Source organism: Mirounga angustirostris, unplaced genomic scaffold, assembly GCF_029215605.1.
Source record: "Mirounga angustirostris isolate CCGP_5_RB_7025 unplaced genomic scaffold, mMirAng1.0.hap1 SCAF_2, whole genome shotgun sequence".
In the NCBI taxonomy this organism is placed as follows: domain Eukaryota; kingdom Metazoa; phylum Chordata; class Mammalia; order Carnivora; family Phocidae; genus Mirounga; species Mirounga angustirostris.
In genome coordinates, this window is record NW_026991710.1 from 117120420 (window position 1) to 117147803 (window position 27384).

The 27384-nt window shown below is 40.9% G+C and overlaps 1 protein-coding gene and 1 long non-coding RNA gene across 3 annotated transcripts in view; one reads left to right on the top strand and one right to left on the bottom strand.

The window, feature by feature from the left end:
- Nucleotides 1-27384, bottom strand: part of MAML3 (mastermind like transcriptional coactivator 3) — a 397869-nt gene that overhangs the window by 67432 nt on the left and 303053 nt on the right. The gene's annotated exons all lie outside the window — the stretch shown is intronic.
- LOC135363659 (uncharacterized) lies at nt 24750-27272 on the top strand. The gene is made up of 2 exons (XR_010409567.1): nt 24750-25420; nt 27146-27272. It is a non-coding gene; the product is annotated as an uncharacterized LOC135363659 (long non-coding RNA).

Genomic DNA, 27384 nt, shown 5'->3' on the forward strand with positions numbered 1-27384 from the left:
GAGGGTGTCAGGTACAATGCTTTTAAATACAGTCCAGTTTATTTTGTTTCTTGAGTACCTACTATGTGAAAGTCATGACTAAGTGCCACAGGGGAGACAGAATGCTGTGAAATACGTTTTTTTTTTTTTTTTTCTTAAAGGATCTTTAATCACATAGCTGAAAATAATATAAGGCAGAATATGTCAAACGTCATGAGGGAGGAACTTCCAGTGTGCTGAAAAAAACATTGGGAAGATTATAATTGATTAGGGGGCAGGGCGAGGTGGCCTGGACCAGGGAAAGTTTCACAAAGGGTGCTTGAACTGAGCCTGGAAGAAGGGTAGCATTTCATAGCCAGGGTGGGCAGAGGGAAATGCAGTCAAGACAGAGGGAGCATCATAAGCGAAGAGCAGCGGAGAGCAGGGAAATCCAGTCTGTGCGTGGGAATGGCTGGGGCTCCATCCGGTGTGACCAAATGCAGAGGGTAGGAAGGTGCAGCCAGGGTAAGGCCTGGGTGGGGGCTGAGAATCTGAGTCTGTAGGGTTTGGAATATCCTGTAAAAAATTTTTATGTTAGTCCATAAGTCCTGCGGAGCCATCAAAGTTTTCTGACCAAAAAAGTGATACATGATCATCTTTAAAAAAAAGTCTTGGAATACAGAAAATATTGGAGATCAGAGAGAACAACCAAGAGGTTAACTCCAAAGATATTTTACAAACTCAACTAGGGCAATGTTGGTGAGTTCAGACAGGAGGCGGGCATAGAAGGATCTGGATATGGGGGTTGAAGCTGACTGACCCTGAATGACTGAGAATCTTGTGACGCTATTAACTAGATTTTGAATACGGTGAGTTTGAAGTGCCGGGGTAATAGTCTCAGAAGTCTAGCTGACTGTGGGAATGTAGGTTTGGAACATGGGACATTCAAAACTTGTTTGGAAGCTCAAGTGGAAAACTAATTACTCAAGCCTGCTCAACCGACAACTCCCTGAGGATGCTGGTCAAACAAATCTCTCGGAGGATGCGAGGAAGAGGCCGGCAGCAGGGAGGGATGGAGGGGCCACCCATCTAGCCTGTACATTTAGTCGACTCCACCTAAGTGACCAGTAGGGAGAGGTAACATGTACATCTGAATGAAGTGGGGTGTCGGGGTACAGAAGTCAATCTAGGAGGCACTGGTTCTGAAGTGAAGGTTGCACGTGCACATCAGGAGATGAAGGAGAAAGTGAAGTGTGGGGAGAAAAGGAAAGGCAGATGGGCCTCTGGTGAGCTCACCGTTTCGTTTAAGGTTTGTGGAAAAGATAGAGTGGGGAAGACAGGTCAATGACAAAGACCTAGAACAAGCAGCAGGAAGAGAATACGAAATGCCCTTGGATGCCCAAAGCTGGAAGCTTCCAGAAGGAAGATAACTTCCTCATGAAATAGCCATGGGGCATTAGAGAAGCTCTGGGCCACGGACTCAGTAGGGCATGGTGTGGATCCCAGCTCTGCTGTTTGTGCCTAGGTGACCTCAGGAAAGTTAGGTGCATTCTGTAAATCTCAGTTTTGTCACATGAAATAGCAGGGCACTAAAAACACTAACTTCTTCGGGTGTGTTAAGAATTATAAAAAGCTTAGTAGGGGACCTACCCTACAGTCAGTACTCAAGGAATACAAATCAAACAAACCAATAATGGTAAAGAAAGCCCTAAGAATATATTATTTCCCACCCCCCCTTTTTTCTTCATGTGTAAATAAAACCACTTTTTTAATTGTGAAAAGTATACATAACAAAATGTATCACTTTAACCATTTTGAAGTGTACAACTAAGTGGCATTACTACATTCACAAAGTTGAACCATCACAACTATTTCCATAACCTTTTCATCATGCCAAAAAAACTCCATACCCATTACACAGTAACTGCCTGCCCTCTGTCACTGGTAACCACTGTTCTACTTTCTCATGAATTCACCTATTCTAGGTCCCTCGTATACATAGAATCATACAATATTTGTCCTTTTGTGTCTGGCTTATGGAGCATAATGCGTTCATGGTTTTCATCCATATGGCAGCATGTGCAAGAATTTCATTCTTTTTAAAGGCTGAATAATATTCCATTGTATGTATATACCATATTTTGATTATCCATGAATCTGCTGATGGACGTTTGGGTTGTTATTATCTTTCAGCGATTGTGAATAATGCTCTTCTTGAATAATCTTACATTAAAATCTCCTTAACCAACCAGCTTTTGACTAAGTTCCCATAGCGACATAGAGAAACTTGAAAATTTTTATCGTGTCCCTTCTTTTTCTTTGTTCTGGGAGTTCTGCAGGGAGGTTATATCATGTAAAAAGACCGTATTAACAAAAATTAAACAGAATTTTTGAATAGAAAAGTAAGTATCATGACATAAAATCAAGCTTAAATAAAAATTCAGATAGAATTTTGTTTAGGTATCTTTTTAACTCTTAATGTGTACTGAATTTTAAGTTTTATCATAGAAACTTATTGTTGCATAAATCTTTTTTTTTTTTTAAGATTTTATTTATTTATTTGAGAGAGAGAGAACACATGAGAGGGGATAGGGTCAGAGGACGAAGCAGACTCCCTGCTGAGCAGGGAGCCCGATGCGGGACTCGATCCAGGGACTCCAGGATCATGACCTGAGCCGAAGGCAGTCGCTTAACCAACTGAGCCACCCAGGCACCCGTTGCATAAATCTTTAAAGTTTATAAAATGTAGTTTTATCCACTGTCCTTGAAGAAAATATAAGGGGCCCTTTATCCAAACAATGTCAGTGACTTATAAAGTTATACATTTCCTCTGAAACATAATAAAAAGAAGTTTTATAATATATATAATTATTTCCTCCAGTGCACTTATTTATCTTTTAATTATCTTAATTTCAAGATGAGAGTCAAGGCAGCTTTACTTATAATACAGGGAAATGCCCCTCCTGAAGGTTAACCATCGGGCTGTTTGGCCATAAGGCACATTATTCCAAAATCAATATTATTCCAGAGCCTCGAGCGTATTTTACAGTGTTTCTAGTCCATTGTGTTCTAGCCACATGTTCTGTATCATTTCCTCCCCAACACAAGCTATTGTTAACAGCCAGCTCCCTGGCATTGTCATAGGAGAAGAAGGTGTTCCTTCCCAGAGCAGTGGCTGGGGCCAGATGGACACAGCAATTATGGAGGCCCCATCTGCTAGGGAGGGCTGGATAGACTGGAAGCTCTAAACTTTTCGGCATTTGGACCAATGCACGTTGTAGGCTGGAGAAGCATTAATGCAGGCACTGCTACATCAGTTTTGGCTGCTTTGAACAAATCAATTCAACACAGTCATTTACTGAGCACTTTAAGTGCTCAGGCACATGACAGGGGCCAAGCATGCAATTCTGCTCATGGAGATGTGGCGAGAGCAGAATGAAAACGTCATCACTGTCCCATACAGAGGGCTGACACTCAGGCTCAGGTATATTAAATCTGAAAGAGACCTGAGAGCTCATCGACCCCAATTCCCCCCTTGAAAGCAAGCAAATGGTATCTTTACAAAGAGTGTATTTACAACAGTATAGATGGCTTGGGACCAGAGATGTAGGCTGATATCTCAACACCAATTCAGGCTTAAAATATTTAAGGAAGATATTTTGTTTGACATTGATATATTCATGTTCCTTATAAATGCATATGCTCTGAATTACAAGCATTCTACAATAATACTATCTCACAACTGTAGAGAGGTTATGTGGATTAACCAAGATCACACAGCTATTCTGTTCCAGTCTGTGTTTTCAGATAAACAGCATTAAAAATGTCACGTACTTTGTGCTTTAAGCTACTCAGACACAAATAAGACTAATACAATGTCCTCAGCACCAGACAATGCCAAAAGCCCTTCTTTTTCTGATTACATGATTCTTAGACACTATTAATATTGCACTGGATGATAGAATTGTAGCTCTGGTAGAACTGATTTTCTTTAATAATGTTAATAAGGACCAGTGGGCATTATCTCACTGGTAGAATCCAGTCTCATTTAACTAAAGAAAGGATATGCATTTATTCATATAACAGCTACCTGTTATGGTGAGTGCTCTTGAGTCATCTCTCCCTCAAGCCCATCTGGCCTAAACTAAAGAGTTATAGATTCATGGAAAAAGCACCAACCCAATCTGTTCACATCAGAGACTGGGAACAGAAAGACTCAAAGTAGCTGTGGGACCTCCCCAGCTCACAAATTCCTCTTGGGGAGCCATCGCCACTGACTTTGTGGATCTGCCAGGCAAGGTATCAAGTTCTCCTCTCACCAAGGTATTTGCATATGGTCCACTGGCCAAGTGGACACTCTTGCCCAGGTCTCTGAGTCTCCAGCAGATGGATGCAAGAATGGAAAACACTGGGAGTGGACTCAACCTAGTGGTGGCATCCTGAAAGTCTAAATACTGCTGCCTGTTAAAGAGCCTTAGCGTTGCTCTCATTCCCATGCTTTTCCAAGCATGGGTCTCCAGGGCTCTGGCATCTGTGGGCTACCTTACTAGCTTTAGCTTTTTTACACACACACGTAATATTTAGAAAACATATTATATAATTATTATATTAAATATATTATATGATTACTATATTATTGAATGTAATTATATTATTAATATAAAATATTATATATGTAATATATATGACATTTTGCTAAAAGTCATCTAAATTGATTTTTACCACTTTTTAAAAAGGATTTTATTTATTTATTTGAGAGAGAGGTGGGGGGGCGGGGAGAAAGCATGAGCAGGGGGAGGGGCAGAGGGAGAAGCAGGCTCCCTGCTCAGGAGGGGACTCGTGTGGGACTTGATCTCAGGACCCTGGGATCATGACCTGAGCTGAAGGCAGATGCTTCACTGACTGAGCTACCCAGGCACCCCAGATTTTTATCACTTTCTACCAAAGAACCTTACACACAATCTGAGCCCAGAAATGCAGATCTTCATCTCTGGAGGGTATTACAGACTTCATCTATAATTTGTTCATGTGTTATTAGCAAGCAACTACAAGTGAGTGTTTGAGTGTTCCACCTATAAGTATCTACTGGTGGTGCACAATGCCAGAAGAGCATTACTATAGTTGTGCACTGAGAATACATTACTTCCCTAATTAGAAGGGAAAGGATGCAAGAAATAGCACTGCACATCTTGTCTGCTCACCTTTTAACATTAACCAAAACTCTGTGGTCAGGAAGTACTCATTTAGCAATGGAACTGTCCTACTACATGGCTAATCAATGTCCGTGCCCGTGACCCCCAGCCCTGTTATGATCCCAAGGTGACCTATAAATCATTATCAAAGAAATATTACATCATACTTACTTCATTTTAATGTAATGTGTATTTTGAAAATTTAGAATATTCATGTTCAATATTCTAATTACTCTAAAGAGTAACTAGAATTCCATATTTCCTTAGAATGCCAGATAACAGACAAAGCCATCACATATCCTTGGCCAAAAAATGATGCTCTACCTGGGAAGGCTCCCCTCTCTCTGGCTTGATGTGCAGCCCCAGGAGGGACACAGGTAGAATGGTGAGGAGGGGGGCCAGTCACCTAAGTTGGATCAGCAAAATCAACCTATACAACCAAAGTGGTGGTGCCTGATGTCCTCACACCCAAGTTGACTATGCACCAAATGCCCGGGTTCCTTACTCGCCCTCCTTCTGTTCCTGGCCCTGTCTATACATCTCCTCACAAGGCCTTAAGCATGCTGTTATTTCTAACCCTTTCCATCTCCACCTGAACAGATCCTTGACTCTATAATGTGAACCTCCATGACTTATGGAGCTGGCCTCCAGATTTTGGCCTCTGCTTGGTCTGAAAAAGCCCTCTTCCAGCTTTCAAACTGACCTCCGTTGGAAAAAGACTAGCCTCTCTGCTCCCAGTTCTGTGGCTAAAATGTAGCTGGAGGGGGCACATCTGCATTCCATGCCAGAGGAGCACATCTGTATTTGATTCTCGCTGCTGGCACTGCCAACAGTCTTTGCTCCTCAGCAGCCAACATTATTCCTGTCTTCACGCTGCTTAATAGAGGGGGGTCAGGTGCCAAGGGGTTGCCTGCCCCGAAGGCTTCTTTTCTGAAGCAAGGTAGGAATTGGTGGCAGTGACACTTAGACACTCTCAAATAGCTGAAGTTTTCGAGGAAAAAAAATTATTCTGCCTCACCAATATAGTTATCTCTCTTAGAGAGTGACTGAGATGGCAGCGATATTGCTTCTTCCCCAGGGCGCAGGAAGGGAAGCCATGCGAAGGTAGGCGAGGAGGCACAGCTGAAGTGATGGAAGATTTGCATCATACCTGTCAGGTATGTCAATAATCCATCCTGGGATTCAGGGGAGCCTGAAAAACTGTCTAACTTGAAATTTCATTAATAATACTAATAAAAAAAAAAAAGGCCAACCCGACGACAGCACTCACATCGTGTTGAATTTCACAGACATTTTCCTGAAGGAGACAACAAGCGGTAAATTTGGAAGCCTCTTCAAATGTAGACTTCTGGCTGTTGTTTTTTAAAAACAAAAGTCTAAGGATGTCAACTACATTTGAATGCAATTGAATGGGTCATGCTTTATGTGTCATGCGTATTATACATGAAATGTTTTTGAATGCATTTTAGTGAGTGTTAAGGGTGAAATTAGAATGGTTTCAAAATCAGAGGCAATTTCCTGTTAAATTGTCAAAGCTATTTTGTTATAGGAGCTTCTGGGGAATGTTTAAGGCACCACAGTTCTTGTATTTCCTTTCACAAGAAACTGAAAAGGTGGTGGAAATAGTCAAAGTCACATTTTCTAGTAAGGAATGGACTCCACTCTTTTCTCCATAACAGAGAGATTCTTGGCATCAGGTTGACGAACCTCCCTACCATGGAGATGTAGTGTCTTGAAAACTGCAGGCTGGAAAGGAGCTTCTGTCTTTTTAGCGACAGTGTTAAATGAGGTTTTAAGCTGACTCCACTTACAAAATGTTGTGGTGTTGCTGTTGGGTCATAAAATACTTCTGAAGGATCCTAAATTATTCTAGGACACGGTGGTCCACCGGTGTGTTCCCACACTATGCACATAGAAATACACCCACAAATCCAAACATTCTCTCTGTTTCCCATAGGCACAGACTCCCACCTCACACACCCACCCACCCCCCACCTGACCCCATGGTAATAAGTAAAATTGTATCTTCAGCCCAGGTGTATCACATTGCCAGCTTCTGGCAGGGGAAGTTTTTAAAAAATATTTTATTTATTCATTTGAGACACAGAGATAGAGAGAGAGAGAGCATGAGCAGGGAGAGAGGCAGAGGGAGAGGGAGAAGCAGGCTCCCCGCTGAGCCAGGAGCCCAATGTGGGGCTCGATCCCAGGACCCTGGGATCATGACCTGAGCCGAAGGCAGACATTTAACCACCTGAGCCACCCAGGCGCCCCTGGCAGGGGAAGTTTTAAGGAGCATGTGGAAACCTCTTTCCTGAGATTGGAAAACTAGTTTCTCTTGGGCAGGCATTGTGAGGTGAGATCTCATTAGACATGGAAATGTGGGGGCTTCATTGTTTGTTCTAGAATGCCTTTTCTATAATTTTTTTTATAAACAAAGGATAAGATCCATCTCTGACATTGAATCAGATTCGTTACGCATTATAATCCTTGGCTTACAGACATGATGGACTATTATGAGGCTTTAGGAACTGCTGATATCTGTTTGGGTTTTCGAGGGAGAAAAAACTTTGAAAAAAGAAGATATTTTATGCTTCATGTGCCTGACAAGGGTGTGTGGGGCCAATTTACAGCAGGGGCTTAATATATTTTTGATGAAAATTGCTGCGATGTGGCACACAGATTAAAGAGAAAACAGCTATTTTGTAATGACAGCGGTAGATTTTGAAATGAAGCCCAGCTGGTACAAAAATCTTACATGGATTTTAAGAGACGCTACCCCTTCCCATGCTTTTCAGTGCCAGTTAAGAGTCCTCCAGGCAGGAGTACCCTATCAGAGTTTTCTCTGGGCATGAACTCCATGGCTCCTTTAGAAGAACTGGTCCATTATAATGGAAAATCAAGTTATAGGACTGTGTTAAAAAACAAAAAAACCAACAAACATGGACTTGGCACTGGCCATGGTTTTGCTCACTCTTCCAGCAGCTGTAGTAAACACCTAATATGAGATAATGAGCAGAGGCTACTTCTGTCCTTCTCCAGTAGCAACTGTAAAAAGGTTACAATATATAGGCTTTAAGGTGATGACAAATCAAAAGAGAAAGGAATGGACTCCACTCTTTTCTCCATAACATAGAGAGATTCTTGGCATCAGGTTTACAAACCTCCCTACCACAGAGACGTGGTATTCACCAAAATTCACCAAAGCCAACCATAATGCTTGAGAGACAGCAAGCATGAATGGATGAATGAATGAATGAACAAATGAATGAATGAATGGTGATTAGCACAAAGACTCAGTAGTTAGGTTTTCTGGATCTTATTTTACACTTGAGCACTGGACTGGGAGTCAGAGAACCTTAGGATGATTATCGAATTTTCCTTAAACTCAGTTTCTTCATCTGTAAAATGGGTCTGATAATCCACAGGACTGTTGAGATGCCTAAAAGTGATAATGTCAAAGTGCCTGGCACAGTGCAGGTGCTTCATATTTTATTGAAACTGTAGATTTCAACTTGTTTTTGTAACAGAAGAGAATAATATATATGCCATGTGAAACTTCACAGTTTTATACTTTACTTCCTACTTAGAAAGTTAGCATTATTTTAAAGCAGTGAAAAACATAATAGATACATAAACACGTTGATATTTAACTAATTAGAATCTGGCTAAGGGGTGGTCCCGGCCAGCTGAGGCGATGAACAAGTCAGCAGGTTCATGCTGTGGGACATGGTGGGGCTTTGGAGTCGGGAGAGTGTGGTGAGAGGCCAAGGTTAGGATCACTTACAATCTAACAACATCAGGTGGCACTGACTAGATAAACCTAGAAAGTGACATGGGACAGCTGACCCAGTTTCTGCCAAGTCAAGGGCATGTAAAACAGAGGTGAGGCGATATACTGCTCCAGATTAAAGGAGACAGAATCCAAGCACCACATCCTTGGTGGAAATCCTCCCATTCTCAGTAGTGAGGGGTTGCTGGCTAGTTGGTGACCACCCAGAGAGGCAGAGGTCAAATTCAGGTGTAGTTGGAGTTTGCTTTAAAAATACTTCAGCAAAAGGTGGGGCGCCTGGGTGGCTTAGTCAGTTAAGTGTCTGACTCTTGATTTCAGTTCAGGTCTTGATCTCGGGGTCATGAGTTCAAGCCCCGCTTCGGGCTCCACACTGGGCATGGAGCCTACTTATAAATAAATAAAATTTAAATACTTCAGCAAGAGGAAAAAAAAAACAATAAATGAAATAAACAAGCCTCCCCTCCAAAAAAGAGACTTAAGGATGTAACACCTAAATGCAATAGGTGGACTTTGTTTGGATCATGATCAACCATAAAACCAATCATAATGGACATTTTGAGGCCATGGTAATATAGACTAAACAACTACTAATAACCTAAGTATGATAACAACATTGTGTTTACATAAGAAAATATCCGTATTTTAGACCTGAATACATACATATATATATACACACATACACACACACACACACACACACAAAATGTAGGGGTAAAATGACCTGAGGTCTAGAACTTGCTTTAAAAAACTTCAGGTTTAAAAAAAAAAAAAAAGGTGGGAGGGATTGATTGAGGAAGTGTGGCGATATCTTGATAAGAGAATTTGGGTGGTATGTATATGGGAGTTCATTATAGTAGTTCCTTACCACTTGCTTAAAATTTTTCATAACGAAATAAGAACAAAATAATTTACTCTTTCTGAGATTTTGTGCCAAGGGTTTAAAATCAGTGATATGCCTTAGGGTGAGTCATATGAAATAGCCATTTTTGTGGATCAAAACAAGTTGAATGTCAGCAACTTAATATGCTTCAATCCAATCCGACCCAAAGACGCTCCACGTGCCTTTCATTTTTGACATTCTATCCATAATCCTAGGCAAAGCCAAACTCCGAACACAGCTCCATGTCCAAAGTTGTTGGGACAATACTCTACAGGGATGGGTGCAAGGACTTAGACAGTTGACGAGCCACCTTCAATAACTCCTTCTCATATAACTGTAGTGCATTTGTCCAAATTGAAAGGCAAGGGTCCCAACTAGACCTGGAATGTAGCTTTAGAATTTTCCTCAGTTCTGTCACATGAAAAGTAGTTATCCATCACCAGGAACCTTTGCATCTACCTTTAAAATGGGGATATCAATGCTACTTTTCTCACAAATTAGTTCAAGTTAAAGTGAATTTTTAAGAGGTTCACTTTTTAAGTTTTCTTTTGAACCTCTCTAAAATATGAAATGCAAAGTGTGAAATATAAGTAAAATCCCCCCAAATCTCCTTGCCTTTGGTAGCCCTCATCTTACTTCCTATAAAGTACAATGGAAAGATAAACACAAAAGTCGGAGCTGTTACCTGCCTTGACATTTTTATGGTCAAACCCACCAATCACTGGTCACAATGTGCTTTCCTGATGTGATCTACCCCAGGATTCTTCCTAATACAAGTATAGCATGGCTCAGTCTATGAGGTAAGAGAGATCAGGGCCAATCCCATAAAAATATGCTTCCTCCAAGTGTGGACATAGAAGCCCTCTGAGACTGACATGCTGCCAGTTTCTAAATTTAATCTAGGGCCTCACCTCCAAAAGTAAAGAAAATAACAAAACTGCTTTTGGTATTGTACTTTAAAATAGGGAAGGTTATCCAATTTAACAGGATGTATAAGCAGTTCCTTTTAAATCCTGTTCCTCTACCAGGACCATTTGTGACCTTCACCCATTACATTTTATAATTTTAAATATCCCCACAAGTTTATCTCTTTATCTGAACTGGGCAGATTAGAAGCAGCTGAATCTGTTGGTCTATAAGTAATTAGTTTAGGCAGTTAAAGAAGCCTAAACTTATGGGTAAGGTTTTGAGTTTCTTTCCAGAGCTTTCTTCTCTGTCCCATGGTTAATAAGAGCATTCCAACCCCAGCCAGCCTTGCTGTAACCCCTGCTCACCCTAGGTTCAAAGACTGGTGAGAATATTGAAAAACATGAGGTGAGTAGGTGACTAGGGCAATTTTTGTGTGTAAAGTACTACCCAGAACGAAATGACCAACTTCTAAAATGAATCACTTCTATGAGTTATAACCATTTCTGTTTGTTTGGGATCAACAGTCCTTCAAGTGGTTCTTGCAAAGAAAAACATCCCAACACTGTATATCAACCCAATGCTACAAATTGTCTAATGATAAAGGGGGCTGTTCCACTGTCAAGGTTGAAGCAACTGAACTCAGAAAATAACTAGACAAATGTTCACAGATACAGCGTGCGCGTGAGCGCATGTTAAGGAAAAATAGACGGTTAATTTAAACCACAGGCAGTGGGGAGGAAACTCAAAAATCCAAGGAAGGCACTTAACTAAGCTCTTTCTGTCCTCATAAGACAGGGCAGATCAGGTTCATGTAAGGAAAGTAGGAAGGAAGCTTGTAAACCAGAAACAGGATGAGGCTGGGACACAGAAAGGGAGGGAAGGGGTTTGAGGCCCCTGTTGGCCCCCAGGTTAAAGTGATCTGTGTCTTCTGTTCTGTAGAAATTAAAGACTGGACTTTTGAATCGAGCAGTGCCCTGGCTCCATCGAGGACAAAGCACAGCTACAGCTGATTTCAATTGTGGTCCTTTACAGTTATTTTTTCAGAGGGCGGGCTCCCCGTAAGCCCCGTGACTCATATTTAAACAGAAGCAAATGCACTTTAATATTTACCCTCTCAAGTTTCAGAAGAAATAAAGGAAATAGGAGAAAAAAGGGACTATGAGACCAAATATTTATAATATCAAGAAAAAAATGTACATTTTTTTTTGTTTGAAACGTAACTGCACTGTGAAAGACTGTGTCTATTCTTCCATCATACTAAAGAATATATATTATTATAGTATTAAGTCTATGACAAAAATTATTTTCATTTCAGAAAAGAGTAGCCAGGTTGTTTTTTTTTCAGACCTTAACAGCATACATTTATTTTTTTTTTAATGTTACACACACCACCCAATATAAATATTCTTAAATGTTTTCCTGTGAAGGTTAATGAGTGCAGTGATTTAGGAGTCGTTAGAACTGGAAGAAGGCCATGTCTCTGTCTAGATTTGCTTCATGATTACCTGTCCCATCTTCCTTGAGAAGGCAGAGTCCCATGGAAGACTCTGTGTGTGGTCTCAGCAAAGCAAATTTACAAAGATATTGCCTTTCTAGGCTATAAACTCCTGTGTATGGGGCTGTCTTAAATACCTGTGTACTTAGTAATTACCTGGATGATGAGAATAAAGATGAAAAACAGTGGAATAAATAACTCACTAAAAATGATAAAATTTCTGTTTTCAAAGTTGTACGGAGGGGAAAGAGATTTTAAAAAGGCGAAAAGAGAGAGTACCGCGAAGCTTCACTTGTCAGAGGGCCCTTACCCACGAGGAAGGCCTTCTTCCTAGGAAGACTGCACGCACAAGACACAACAGATAGAATCAGAAAGGCCTCTGATTTGTTTTCATTTGAAAACTCAAAGTCAGCTTTCATTTTTGAAAGGAATGAAAGATAATGACTCAAAATACGGCAGACTAGTTTTACAAACAGCCATTTGCCCAAAATGAATAATAATTTTGGATGATGAGTTGTAAACAACACTGATTTCATTTATTTTGCAACTAGTAATCCTGTTGAGGAGAGACAGGGCTGGCAAATTGTTTGAGTTATCTGCAATGTTTTTGGCCCTTATTTGGAAAGTTGGAGGAAATCCTGGCAGAGAGAAAAAAAAAAATAAAATGACATTTTGATACTTGTAAAGAGCTGTATCCAGGCAGGGAGATTTTTCGGTGATCTGGTCTGATGCTTTTTGGGCTTCAGATGTGCCTGGGCTTGGCTGATGGATCAAGCTGGAATCTGCTTAGTTCTTGGAAATAACCAGGTTTCAAAGGGTCGCTAAAAGCCCACTATGGGATAGGACAGTTTCAGTGGCAAAGGTGGCCTTTAGCACAGGGCCATGATCATCATCAGACCTTTTCCTAAGAGGGCATTGAGTGCTTTCCCAAGGAGAGGCATGGCTCCCAAGGACAGTTGCCAGATAAAATATAGGACACTCAGTTAAATCTGACTTTTAGATCAACAACGTATACGAACACATCTACACACATATTAAAAAAAATTGTTGTTCATCTGAAATTCAAATTTAACTGGGCTTTCTGTTGTTTGTTTTCTAAAATCTGACAACCCTACTCCCAAGCTAAGGGAATTCACCACAGGGGAGGGTCGGGCTGCATTGCCCATGTGGGTGATGAAGACCTGAGGCAGGAGTGGGGGCAGGGGAAGGAAAGAGAAGCAGCATACACTGTGGGCTCAGAAACCCAGGGCTTTTGGGCGCCTGGGTGGCTCAGTTGGTTAAGCGACTGCCTTCGGCTCAGGTCATGATCCTGGAGTCCCTGGATCGAGTCCCGCATCGGGCTCCCTGCTCGGCAGGGAGCCTGCTTCTCCCTCTGACCCTCCCCCCTCTCATGTGCTCTCTGTCTCTCTCATTCTCTCTGTCTCAAATAAATAAATAAAATCTTAAAAAAAAAAAAAACGTAGAAACCCAGGGCTTTTTTCCCACCAAAAGGAAGGCCATAACAGGTATGCCCTAGTGAGGATGGCAAAACTGAAGATGGATTTTAGACTGAAATCAGCATCCAAGGGAGGCCCAAATGTAAGGCAGCAGGAACAGGGTACGTGTGTACCCACGTGGGCATGCATGTCTGTTCATGTCTGCTTCTTTGGAAATTCCAGACAGCAACGATGGCTTAGCATCAGCAGCAGCAGAGCGAATATCTAAGGTGGGAAAGTTGTTCAGTGAGAAGAAAAGATGTTCAACAGGAGTATAGTCTTGTCAAGAGTTCATTCCCAAATACAGGGCAGGTGGCAGCAAGTCTAGGCTCCCCAGATGCCCAAGAGACCTTGACAGAAGGTGGCCAGAGAGACAGATTGCCCCTTCAGGATGAGGTTGGGTGTGTAGTTCAGGGTGTTGTGGTTGGGTTATTTCTACACACCAATGCTCTCTTTTGCTGTAGAGTTTCCATCCTAGGGCTCAGGTCAGCATCAGAGCACTTCCAAATCCCAGTTCCTAGTTCTGGGGAGCTCTGACCCTTCAGCTCTGCTGCGATCCAGTTGGTCCTGGTTGGGGTAGTTAGGGTGCAGGATGGAGAGAATGAGGATGTCCTGTAGCTGGGGACATTTGTTATGAGCTGGCTGGTCTTGAAGCTGACTACAACCTCCTCCTGGAAATGAGTATACACCTTCTAATGTGCATCTCTCCTGTGAGTGCCTGGCAGAGCTGGGTAGGTGTCTGTCACTGGGCCCCTTTCTCTCTCTCCTTGGTTCCTCATCTCTTCTATCCAGGGGTTTCTGCTGAGTTTGTTCACTGTTTGTTTTCCCACGAACAACTCACTTCTTTTTGCCTTCTGCTGTGCCTGTCTTCCTTGCATTACCTTAGCTTTGGCTTCCTGTTTTTCCTTTTGTTTATTCATTCTCTGGATACTTTTCTACATTTCCCTCTATCCACTATATTGGAATAATACAAATTGCCAAAGAAATATACCATCATTATATTCTCCTAAAAAATCAAATTGAATAGAATCGTTTGTTATAGGCCCAGAGTCTTCCAGGTATGGGTATCAGAGGAAAGGGGTCAAGTCCTGGCCGTGCTGATGGTTAAGTGTGGGCTTCCGACCACTCCCTCCTTCATTTTAAAAAATGAGGATAATCATTTCTTCTAAATAGGGCTGTTGAAAAGGCTCAGTAAAAGGTATATTTACACATTAAATATGATTTTGTAAAACTGCTTTGGAAACTGAGTAGCACTTTTCAAATATAAGTATTATTACTTAAATGACAAAAAAATGTCTTAATGCTTAATTGTACTCTATAGCAAATAGTGTGAAATGAACATGTTATGGTGTTTAGAAATTATACAACTACTCTTCTTCATACATGCTCCCCACCCAAATACCCAGATTAGTGCTTCTTCCAAGATGCTTCATATGAACAGGTGAACTCCTGTAAAGTTTTGGGACCAGTTTAAAATGCAGCGCTGGCAGACACAGGTTTTAAAAAAACTTTTTTTTTTTTTTTTAAACCCACAGTTTACCATAATCCTTCAAATGTAATAGCTTACCATGATTTGGAAAAAGTAAAGATTTTATAAAGCAAAACAAAACAAAAACCGGAACCCCTACGATGAAGTTCTAAGAGTTATCTGTTCTTTCTCCGAGGCGCATCATCATAAAGAGCATTTCTCTCAGCAGGTGTTTGGGAGATGTGTACGTTAATTACCTTGTCTGCTATCAAAGCAGTGGAGAGGGCAGTTAGCACAGGGGGCTGGCCCCGGTGCAAACTGAGATGTTCGGTGGATACAAGGTGGCAGCTGAAAGCTGTTCATGCTACCACATCCTTCCACGGTACTTCTCCATCTGTAAGTCCTCCAGAGCCATGATGAAAACAATAACTACCACTCCCCAGCACTTGAGAGTTTATAAAGTACTTAGGTATATATATACATATACACATTGTTTCATTATATCCTCATTAAAACTCTATGAAATAGGTCTTAACTCCTGCAACTCAATTTCACAGAAGAGGAAACTGAGGCCAGAGTTGAACAGCTTGTTCAGGGTGATACAACTAGTGAGTCCAGAGCCAAATCTCAATTTGGGGCCTTAGTTCCAAATTCCACACTAAGTTCCAAAACCTAGTTCACACGGTGCACGCACATCGGGTGTACAGGGATATGACAGAACCTTCATACGTGTGTGCAAAAAGGCATCACTGAAAAAGCTGAAGATCAGGAGGCCCAATTTCCTGCCTTGGCCCTGCCCCAGAAGGGCTCTGTGCCCAAGAGCATGTCTCCTCAACAACTTAGTCCCCACCCCCCTTTTTAAAATCTCATCTGATCAGTGACAGACTTGGAGTAGCCCAGTCATTCTCAACTTCTTTTAGGGTCTTAACAGTTGGCAAGCACATAAAATTCAGCCATAGCCTCTCCCCACAGAAAAATACACACGTGAAAATACACACACAAACACAATCTCACTAACAACTTCAGGGCATTCATGGGCCCCAGGAAGACAAGATAACTTCGGGGGCACCTGGCTGGTTCGGTCGGTAGAGCATGCGACTCTTGATCTCGGGGTCGTGAGTTCGAGCCCCATGTTAGGTACAGAGATTACTTAAAAAAAGACTAGATGACTTTGGCTAGCTGCTTTTTAAGGTCTAAAAGCTCTAAAATTCTATAATACATTCCCTTTCTATAAACATATTAGTTTATATATGCATATAGTCTCATTTGCATGTGTACATTTAAGTATTACTATACTAAAATATCTACTTTTATACTGGAAAAATGTGTGTTTTTAGGAATCAAAAGAAAGTTTCACTGAGGTAAAACCTGAGATTCGACTTGGAGAGAAGTATGACTGAGAAGTAGGGAATAATGTATCTAGAACACTGCCATTTAGTAAAGACAAATAGCAATGTGTTTAAAAATGGATTTACTATAGACACGAAATTCATTTATTTCTCACTTAGTCAAGAGTGGTATATTATTAGGGTTAGTCACTGATGGTAATATACAAATAGCAGTTGGATATTTCTTGTCTGAGAAATAAGACCTTAAAATGGGTTAATTTAATCCAATTAGTTTTCAGATGGAAATTATTTAATTACTAATGACTTCTAGCTTGTCAGGTTCTGTTGGGTTTTCTCATAGTCTAACCTCAATTTAGCTAATCAGGACCCTCCTTTTAAAAATGCCACTTTGTGATGATTTCAGAAACAGAAATAATTAAACACTTGAGTTACCCAGAAATAACCTTACTAAGAAATGAATAGGAACTATATGAAGAAAATTAGAGAATCATAAAAGAAGACTTGAATGAATGGAGATAAATTTCATACTCCTGAATGGGAAGACTATACACTGTAAAGAAGTCAATTCTTCCCGAATCATTCTATAGATTTAGTGTAATTCAAATCAACATTCCAGAGGGATTAATTTATAAATTTAATGAAATGTTTTATAGTCATTCTGGAAAAATAAACTGGGAGGAAGAGTGAACGCAGCTAAAGACGAGCAATGTGAACCATGCAAAGTTACTATAAAGCCAGAGTAATTTAAAATTGTGCTATTGATGTAAGAATTGATGGGTCAATGGAAGGGAAATGATAGTCTAAAAAGACATCTTAAGAATTCGTTGTATGTTAAAAATAGAGAGAAAGGAAGGATTATTAAATAAATAGACAAGAATTGAGAGAAAAATTTGAAGATAAATCTGCCCCTCACAACTATACCAAAATAGATTTTCTGAAAAGCATAAAATTAACTGTAAAAAAATGAACTCCAAAAACATTTAAAAAGTCAATATTTAATGATTTTCACATAAAGTCTTTCTAAGTATAAAATAACTGGAATTGATAAGAGAAGAGGTTAATAGTTTTCATTACATAAAAATGTTAAAATTGCACATAATAAAGCCTTAAAAATCAAGAGGTAGATTAAAAACTGGGATAAAATATTTGCAAAAAATGCAAATTTTAATATGTAAATTTTTAAAAGAAGACATATCCCATTCTAAAAGTGGAGAATAGGTATAAATAGAAGATAGTTCATGAATAAAAATACAATTGAGACAATAATTCTTTTTTTAAAAGATTTATTTATTTATTTATTTGAGAGAGAGAGAGAGCGAGCGTGCGCGCGAGTGTTCATGAATAGGGGGTGGGGGAGGGGGGTGGGGGAGGGACAGAGGGAAAGGATCTCAAGCAGACTCCCCACTAATCCCACAACCCCAGATCACGACCTGAGCTTAAACCAAGTCAGGTGCTTAACCCACTGAGCCACCCAGGCACCCTTAGCTAATAGTTCTTAACAAAGATGTTCAATCTCACTAATGATCATACAATGCAAATTAAAATGGCAAAATACATATTTTCTACTATTATATTGTTAAAAAATTTTTAAGTTCATGGGCACCTGGATGGCTCAGTCAGTTGAGCCACCCACTCTTGGTTTCAGCTCAGGTGGTGATCTCGACATCTTGAGATCTGGAATCACGGAGTCTACTGGAGATTCTCTCCGTTTCCCTCTCTATCCTCCTCTGCTCCTATCCCTGCCTGCAGTGTGCACTCTTTCTCTCTCTCAAAGAAATAAATCAAATCTTAAAAAGATTTTTTTAAGTTCATAATTCTTAAAGCTGGAAAGGGTATGGAGAGAGAGCTCACCCAAATGGTGAGTATAAATTGATAAAATCTTTCTGAAAACCAATTATACAGCCCATGTCAAGATCTAGAGAATTGTTAATAACTTCTAACCCAGAAATCCCTCTTCTACGAATCTATACTATAACAGTAATCAGAAATTCCACTGAAGATTTGTTTACAAGGATGTTCATAAACAAAAAAAGGTAAACAACTAAAATGTTCAACAATTGAGGACAGATTAAATTTTAAATAATTTATGGTATAGTCATACCAGGGGAAATTATGCAGGCATTAAAAATCATGTTTTATAAATAATGTTTAATGACAAAAAATCCTCAATAAAGTGCTAAGTGAAAAAAGTAAGACACAAAACCAAATGCTGCATGATTTAATGCTGTATATATCAAAGCCTTATATTAGTCTTACATGCATAGAAATGACTAGAATGAATTGCTTCAAATGATATTGAAGAGATCATCTTGGATGGCATGATTATGCACGATTTAAAAAACGGGTTTATTTTTAAAACATTTCGGAGATAAGCATATTTTTTGCATTATAATATAATGTAAAAAGTAATTCGCTGAAATTCATCACGATAATTTAGAGAGATAATATATGCTCAATGGCAAATGAAACTAGATGCTTCATCACCTGGCTTCCATACCTGTTTCTGTTTTCTCTATGACCCTGAACAAGTCACTTAACTTTCTCTAAGCTTCGGTTTCTTCAGCTTAAAAATAGCAACTGACAAGACCTCCCATATGGAAAGCTGCTTTGCAAACTGTAAACGATCATACAAATATAAGTTATTATCATTGTGTGTGTGTGTGGGGGGGGAGCTGAATTTAGAACCACAATCTAAACAGACCTTCTAAATTAAAGCAAAAATGTACTAACCCATATCTGTAGAAGCCTTGATCCTAGAAATCTTAAAATACATGTACTTGTTTCAAGGAACCATCTTTGGTCCATGTACAAACATATGCTGATCTGTAATGACTGGCTTGGTAGCCCGAAGAGGAAGGATTAATTACTTCTAGAGTGATGGCTGAAACAGGTAAGAGAAAGATCCAACCCAGGACGGGCTGAGCTCAGACTCCGCAGGATACCCCAATGAGCATACACATACCCCAAACATCCTGCGCCTTTGTGGCAGAAGTGACTTGGGGAGAACGCACCTGGCGTTATGTCTGGAGTACACCAGGTGGAGCATAACTCTTTGCCGCCACCTCACTCTCCTTTTGAAGTTAGAAAGTTGGTGTCAAATAAATTGCAAAATAAATAAACAAGGTTGATTTTACCAGTAGCTTGACAAAGGTGAAATGGGCTCTGCGCAGATGGGGATATACCACAGAAATGGCACCTTCCGAGTCTGATATTTCTTCTTATCAAACAACACAAATGACTGTGAATTCTAGCTTGGCAGGTTCCACGTTTGTGGTAGGGGCAGACAGCTCTGACTCACAGCTAGGGCTAGTTGGCAGGACTGAAGGGTGGCACTGGGAAACGCCCACTTTTCCACTCATGTCTAGCTTTTTTCCCCCTCACTTCCTCTTCTCTATCCATGGTCATAATGCGAGGAGAGTTATAACTTAGGGTGTGTGGAGAGGGGCAAGGCATTCATCTGTCACAGAAGCTCCGCAATTTTCCTGGCTTTTCAAGCTGTGCTCGTAACACAACACTGAACTCTACTCATCCATCATTCATTCATCCATCTATCCATTCATGTATTCATTCATCCATCCATTCAGCCTTCAAACAGCTATGTGTGCCTACAGAAGCCCCCGCCACCCCCATCTCTGGTGGCCTCAATACTTTCAATGAACGTACATCAGGGTACAAGTGAAGGGTGTGCAGCCCCGGCCTGTAGGCACCACACCACTTCCAAGCCCTGTTATTTGATTATCACCATCTTTATTGGCCACAGAGGGGAAGGGATATTATAGCTTTGTGGCTTTTGAGAGTTCGGTCCTTAGTGAACTGCCAAGCCTCAGCAGCAGCTCCCAGATCACAGTGTGGGGGATTTTTATGACCACATCTCAGTTCTCACCAGAAAAGGCAAAAAGGAGGAAGCAGGTGACACATCATAGAATACACAGCAATGGATAAGCCTAACAAAGCCAAATCATAACCATCCCCCTCTTACCTTTGTGTTCTCTCCCTCCCACTTTTCCTGTCAACCCTCCCCAGAACCCCTCCCAAACTGTACTCCAGAAGAATTTAAATTGGCTCAAGCTCAAAGAGAAGGAAACATAAAACTGACTATTCATTATTCTGTGCCGTGCTCTTTTTTTTTTTAATATGGCTCACCGAGCCCACCCCAGTGTGAGCAACTCCTGAGAAGAGGGGGTGTACATGTGGGGGCACGTGCATGTGTGTGGGACAAGCCAGAGGCGCAGGCACAGTGTGTGTGTGTGTCGGTGGGGAGGATGTCGGTGTGTGATTCCCCCCCTCTATCTGTGGAGCCTGAGAGGCACTCCTCTCTCAGAGCAATTACTACAAATGATTTATGTGGCCAGTCAAGAGGGCCTGCCAGGGTTCTTATTTCATCTCCAGAAAAAGGAACTCTGCTGGAATGTTATCAGGGAGTTTGGGATTAAACTGACAGCTGCCTTTTGTTTTCCCTGTGAAAGAGCTTCTCCTTTGGACTGTGGCATTTGGTTCCTACGCAGAGAGCCAGCACTCAATGTGGGCAAAGACCAGCTAGAGAAGGGCCACAAAGGAAAGAAAACATTTGTAAATGGGAGAGGTTTCTTTCTTTTCCCTTCTGTTTTTCTCTTAAGGGGATGTGTTCCTGGTTGCTGATTTTAGAAGGCAACATGGCTCATGCGAGATTGGAATATTGGTTGTTGTTTTTTTTCACTGTAACAGAAACAGCCACAACACCAAACCTCTCCCCTCTGTTACCAGAGCTCATTTAGTTGGAGAGAGGAAAACAAAGGTGCCTTCCAATTTAGATAGTTAAATGTGACCCTGGTCCCTGTCCCCTGTTAGACTGTGTGCATGGGTACATGTTAGGTCACAGGGCACGGGGTGTGAAACAAGGCAGGGCACAAGGCGCTCCGTCGCACATACAGACAAGAAAATTCCATGGACATAAAAACACAGAAACCATATGTGTTTTCACCCTCTGACTCCCCAACTCTAATAGACCATTGCAGTTTTCATAAATCCTCAGTTGTGGCCTGGCTGGCCACAACCCTCCCCTCACATTAGCTTCCCCACCTCCTTGACCCAACCTGGTTTATAAGGGCTTCACACAGCTTTGCTTTGTGTGGAGGGAGCAAAGGGGCAGTCAGTCACTGGGGCTGATTAAAGAAACACACAGACACACACACACACAAAATGATGGTGCAGTGACTGCATAATAAAGCTTTGTAGATAAATAATAGTAAATACAAATTAAAGAAGCTCTCAAAAGATCAAGGGAAGAGTGTGGTAAAAAGAGGTTGGTGGGTGGGATAGCTATAAAAGCAAGGGATATAAAGGAAGATTAAGGGTTATAATAAAATACATGGACTGTAAAATCATCTTTATAGTCATATTCTCTGTGTCTTATATTCAGACATTCTCATATTCAGTATATTTTTTGACTTGTGATTCCCAAATCTCATTTTCACTAATGTTCTGCCAAAAGGTGCTGTATAATGCTCAAAACAAACTTAATTTTTAACAAGTAATACACATCTGTGGTCTTCACAGTATATGCTGACACTGTGGTGTGTTCAGAAAGCAGACCAATATAAGGGATCACGGGAAGGGAAGCAACATTTATGGAGGGCATATTATGTGTCTGGTAAGATGCTATATGCCTTATAAACATTTTCTCCTTTATTTCTCATTGCGACTCTGTGAGGTAGGTGTTTTTATTCTCATTGTACAAATAAAGTTACGGATGCTAAGTGAGACTAAACAACTTGCTCAAGGAAGTACACCTAGTGTGGCACTATTAGCTGTCTAACGAATACTCCTCTTCCTTAACTCATTAGAGTCCTGATTGTATCTGAGGAGGAATTCCCAGCCTCCCTTGCAGCTAGAAGTAGCCATGTAACACAGTTCTGGCCAGTGAGATGCATGTGAAGTATGCTGGGAATCTGTGATTGGCTCTCTCTCTCTCTCTCGCTCTCTCTCTGCCCCCTCTCCTTGTCCCCTTTTTCTTTTTCCTGGAGCCAGAAGTGCAGATGTTAGGCCGGTGGTGGAGACACTACCTTAGGACCTTGAGAAGATAATAAATATGAGGATGAAAGCCACAGGTGAGGGAAAAAGAAAGGAGGTGGGAAGTACCTGACATCATAGATCAGTTGCATTTCCTCTCACTTACCTATCTCTGGCTTATTACATGACGAAAATGAAACATTTTTTATTATCTAATGTTTTTTATATAGACAATTGACATCTTATTAAAGGGTAGAGCTGGAATTGAAACCTAAATCAAATATACCTAAGGACCTAGGTCATAACATGATACTTAAGATATTCTCATATTATGATATACTGTGTTTCAGAGTGCCCACAGTCTAGAAAAGCCTTAGACAAAGGGATGAGTATGGTCTAATTTCTTCAGCTCATACTGAGACTCATAGCTTAGGTAGTTCTAGTTCCTTGGGCTGTTATGGAGTTTGGGGCTGGATCTCAGTCCAGAATCCAGGGAATTGGTTGGTTCTGATCTTCTGCGAGTTTTAGACTACTTACTAGTAAACCAGGAGAATCTGACTTATATTACTTGGGATAGCTCTAGGTCACACTGCATTTCTTTCTTTTTTTTTTTTTAAGAGTTATTATTTTTTTTTAAAGATTTTATTTGTTTATTTGACAGGGAGAGAGGGAGAGAGAGAGAGTGCACAAGCAGGGGGAGCAGGAGAGGAAGAGGCAGGCTCCCCACTGAGCAGGGACCCTGATGCAGGGCTTGATCCCAGGACCCCAGGATCATGACCTGAGCTGAAAGCAGACACTTAACTACTGAGCCACCCAGGCACCCCAATCACACTGCATTTCTTAAGGGTATTCTGATGCAGACCCACATCACTATGGCAGCCCCAAATGGAAATATTCCAAGATGAGCTACTTGCCAAGTAACCCAGACAGTTTTATTTTGATGCATAGAGAAACAGTGTATCCTTTAGAAACAAAGGTTGGTTCACAAATTGCAGTTAAGCATGGCAGATTGAATACATGTTTATCTCCACTCCTTTTCTACCTTACCTCCTTATCCTCCTCAAAAATGACAAAAAAAAAAAAAAAAAAGATTTTTTTTTTAAAGAAAAAAAACAAAGCTCTACATAGAGAGGATAGGAAAGGAGCCAAAAGCAGATATGAGATGTCAACATAATTATGGAAACTGGAAAGCTGATGAATGAGTGGTAGCTAATTTAGCAGAGCAGAAAAAGCTGAAATCTGAAGTTTCAATGGGGAAAAGCCAAGGAGAAGGGAACCAATGTATGTTAAGAACCTTAAAAAGCTCAGGGATGTACACTCTGTGTGGCAGGCACTACTGGAGGCATCAGATACCTCTGACGATAGGGTGTAGACGGGGCTAAAAAACAGGAGTGTTGGTTGAAAGTCTGTATAAGAAGGGTTAGACACGGAGACCCTTCTGTGCATGGCCATACCACTTTGCTTCCTCCTCCCTGAAAGGGTTGGTGGTTTCCTTTTTCAAGAAGTGGAAGCAGAGGGACTTGGCATATGGACACAAAGCACAGCTGAAGGCTGGGGCGGGGCGGGGCGGGCGGGGCGGGGGGGGGAGGTTTGCTATACTGGCAACAGGGGAATTAAGTGGAAATCTACAGGTCAGTGGTGAGATAACCTTCCTCCACTCCAAACCTTTCTTCCACTTAGCTTCAAGAACACTGGCAACCAGTCTTATATCTCCTAAACAGAAGATCAGTAGGTTCCTCCCCAGGGAAATTAGCCAGTCTATGAGAAATGACTAACAGATTTTGGATGCCCCATGGCTGGGTTCCAGGCCAATCACCACCACTTGGAAGTCCTCACATATAAACACAGGACTCCCAGTTACACTGTTAATATCTTCCTCTTAACAATGAATGTATAGGTATGAGGAAAGCCTCTAACACAAGATGCAGAGTCCAAACAAATAGAAAAGAGAAAACAGAGGAAATAAAGGCAACAGGAGAATGGTTTAAAAAAATCATTAATATCAGAAAAAATTAATTAACTATAAATTATGAACAGGATGGTATATAAATATTTTAAAAGCAAAAATAAAACTTTTATAAATTAAAAACACGGTAGTAGAAATAATGTCAAACTAAAGGTTGTCAAACTAAAGTAGAAATAATGTCAAACTAAATAATGTTAAGAAATCTTTAGAAAAGTAGAACAAAAATCAAAGAGATGGAAAAATAGAAGAGAATAAGATAAGAAAAATGGGGGATCAGTCCAGAAGGTATAGTATCCAAATAACATGAGTTCCAGAGAGAGAGAGAAGAGAAAACAAAGGGGAGGAAATTATCAATGAAATCACGTAAGAAAATTTCCCACAACTGAAGGACATGAACTTCCATATTGAAAAGGCCTAGAAAATTCCCTGAGCAATGAATACAAAAGGGACCACACTAGGATACATCATTGTGAAATTTCAGAAAGCCAAGAATTTAAAAAAAGACCCTCAAAGTTTCCCAAGGGTGGGAATTAGAAGAGCAATGGGCATTTTGGCAGCAATCCTTTGGAAGCCAGAATAAAATGCATTAAGTGTTCAAAATTCCTCCTGAGAGTTATTTATAGCCTAGGATGCTACATCCAGTCAGATATGAGAGAAGAATAGAGCTATTTTCATATGTGCAAGACCTCAAATATTTACCTTTCGTGTAAATTCATGAGTTCTCAGGCAGTGGTTAGAGGAGATAGTCCACTAAAATGAGGACTAACCCAAGCTGGAGAAGACTTGGCTTCCATGAACAGGGGACCCGACACGGGAGCCAGGTGGAAAGGAGGCTCGGGATGCCAGCTCTGCAGCAGTCTTAGCACCAACCCACGTGGGAGGAGAAAGACGAGGAGCTCCAGGATGAATAACTCCATGAAGAAATGGATTGATGACCTATGTTCGCAAAGGTACTGAGAGGAGATTTATACTGCTGATGAAGATTCTGTGAATGGCTTAAGGACAGGAACTTAAAAAATTAAGCAAGCAACAGGGACACCTGGGTGGCTCAGTTGGTTAAGCATCTGCCTTCGGCTTGGGTCATGATCCCAGGTCCTGGGATCAAGTCCACATCGGGCTCCTTGCTCAGCAGGGAGCCTGCTTTTCCCTCTCCCACTCCCCCTGCTTGTGTTCCCTCTCTCTCTCTGACAAATTAAAAAAAAAAAAATTAAGCAAACAAAGCAATACAGCCAACAACTGCAGGATATAAATGTAATCAAAGCCTACCATTTGGCTCAGCTATGAACACTTATCTACCACACTAGACACACACACACACACACACACACACACACGAGGACTGATTTCACCAAGACTTGTGATACAACAATAATTGGGGACAAGGAGGAAGAGGAAGCATGTTTGAGAGGTAGAAGGGCTAAGTGAGCTGAATCCATATTTTCCGTGGTAAGGAGTCAAGCGGTAATATCTGAAACATGATGATCAAGAGATAACTGTAGAAACATGTTATTAAAAATACAGAGGTTCATGCCAGAAGAAACAGCTAAAATACTGTCAAGTTTTAGGGAACAGAAATCAGGAAGGGGAGAGGTGTAGGGCAGGACTGCTGTTTTCTTTTTTCTTTTTCTTTTTTTTTTTTTTAAAGATTTTATTTATTTATTTGAGAGAGAGAGAGAATGAGAGAGAGCACATGAGAGGGGGGAGGGTCAGAGGGAGAAGCAGACTCCCTGCTGAGCAGGGAGCCCGATGCGGGACTCGATCCAGGGACTCCAGGATCATGACCTGAGCCGAAGGCAGTCGCTTAACCAACTGAGCCACCCAGGCGCCCCAGGACTGCTGTTTTCATTGTACACACTTTACGTAACGATGCGGCCGCTCAAATTTTGAAACCGTATTACTCAGATAAAGATACCAACTGAAAAACAAAAGAGCAGACTAGTTCTCGCGGAGGGCCACTTAGTGTGTCTAACTCTCTGAGGCTTTGGGAGCCCTCCTGGGGTGGGGAGGGGTCTCTGTCCCAGGGGTTCCATGCTGGCAGCACTGTCCCTAACCTTCTCTGAGTCCTGATTTGTGGCTGTCGTTTAGATATGCCCCAACCGCAGGGAATGGTCATTCAGGTAACTGGAAAGCTAGAAAGCTGTACTTTTGAATGAAAGATAAAGAGGTCTGTTCTGTAACGTAGTGTCCACTCAGGTGTCCATAAAATGGATGGCCTGTGAATTCAGAAACAAGGGAAGGTAAAATCCTGAGGTGCACTGTGCTTATTAAAATAAAACTCTTTTTATTTACTCTCAGAACAGGCAATAAGACCTGTTGAATAATCATAGCCAACATTTATTGAGAGCTTATTATGTGCTAGACACTATTTTAAGCACTTTGTAGATATTAACTTAAATAATTCTCAAAACACTTCTACAAGATATGTACTATGATGTACGGATGAGAGGTAAAAGTCTCCGTTTTACAGAAGGGGAAATTAAGACACGAAGAAATCAAGTAACTAGCCCAAGATTATATAAATGGTAGGGTGGGATTCCCAAAACCAGGCTCTTAATTTAGATCCATCTTTATAAGTTATAAAATTAATATAATTATCAGCACATGGAGGCCTAGGTAGGAAAAGATATTTTGCATTAATGGTGTTTTTTTGTTTTTGTTTTCGTTTTTTTTTACAGGTAATATTCTGTTTGGTATACCCTCTCTATGGATTCTAGCGCAGGCTTCCAGAATTCAATTGGGATAAGGTTAAAAGTTTCAGTTCAAAACTGAAGTTTTCTCTGAAGCTGAGTTTCAGAAATCAGGTCAGGACTTCCTTCCTTGCCTACAATTCATCTTAGACCTCAGGAGATAAACAGCAGCTTGAGTAGTAACACAGTAACCGTTAAGGATGACGATGAGCATAATAAATAATACT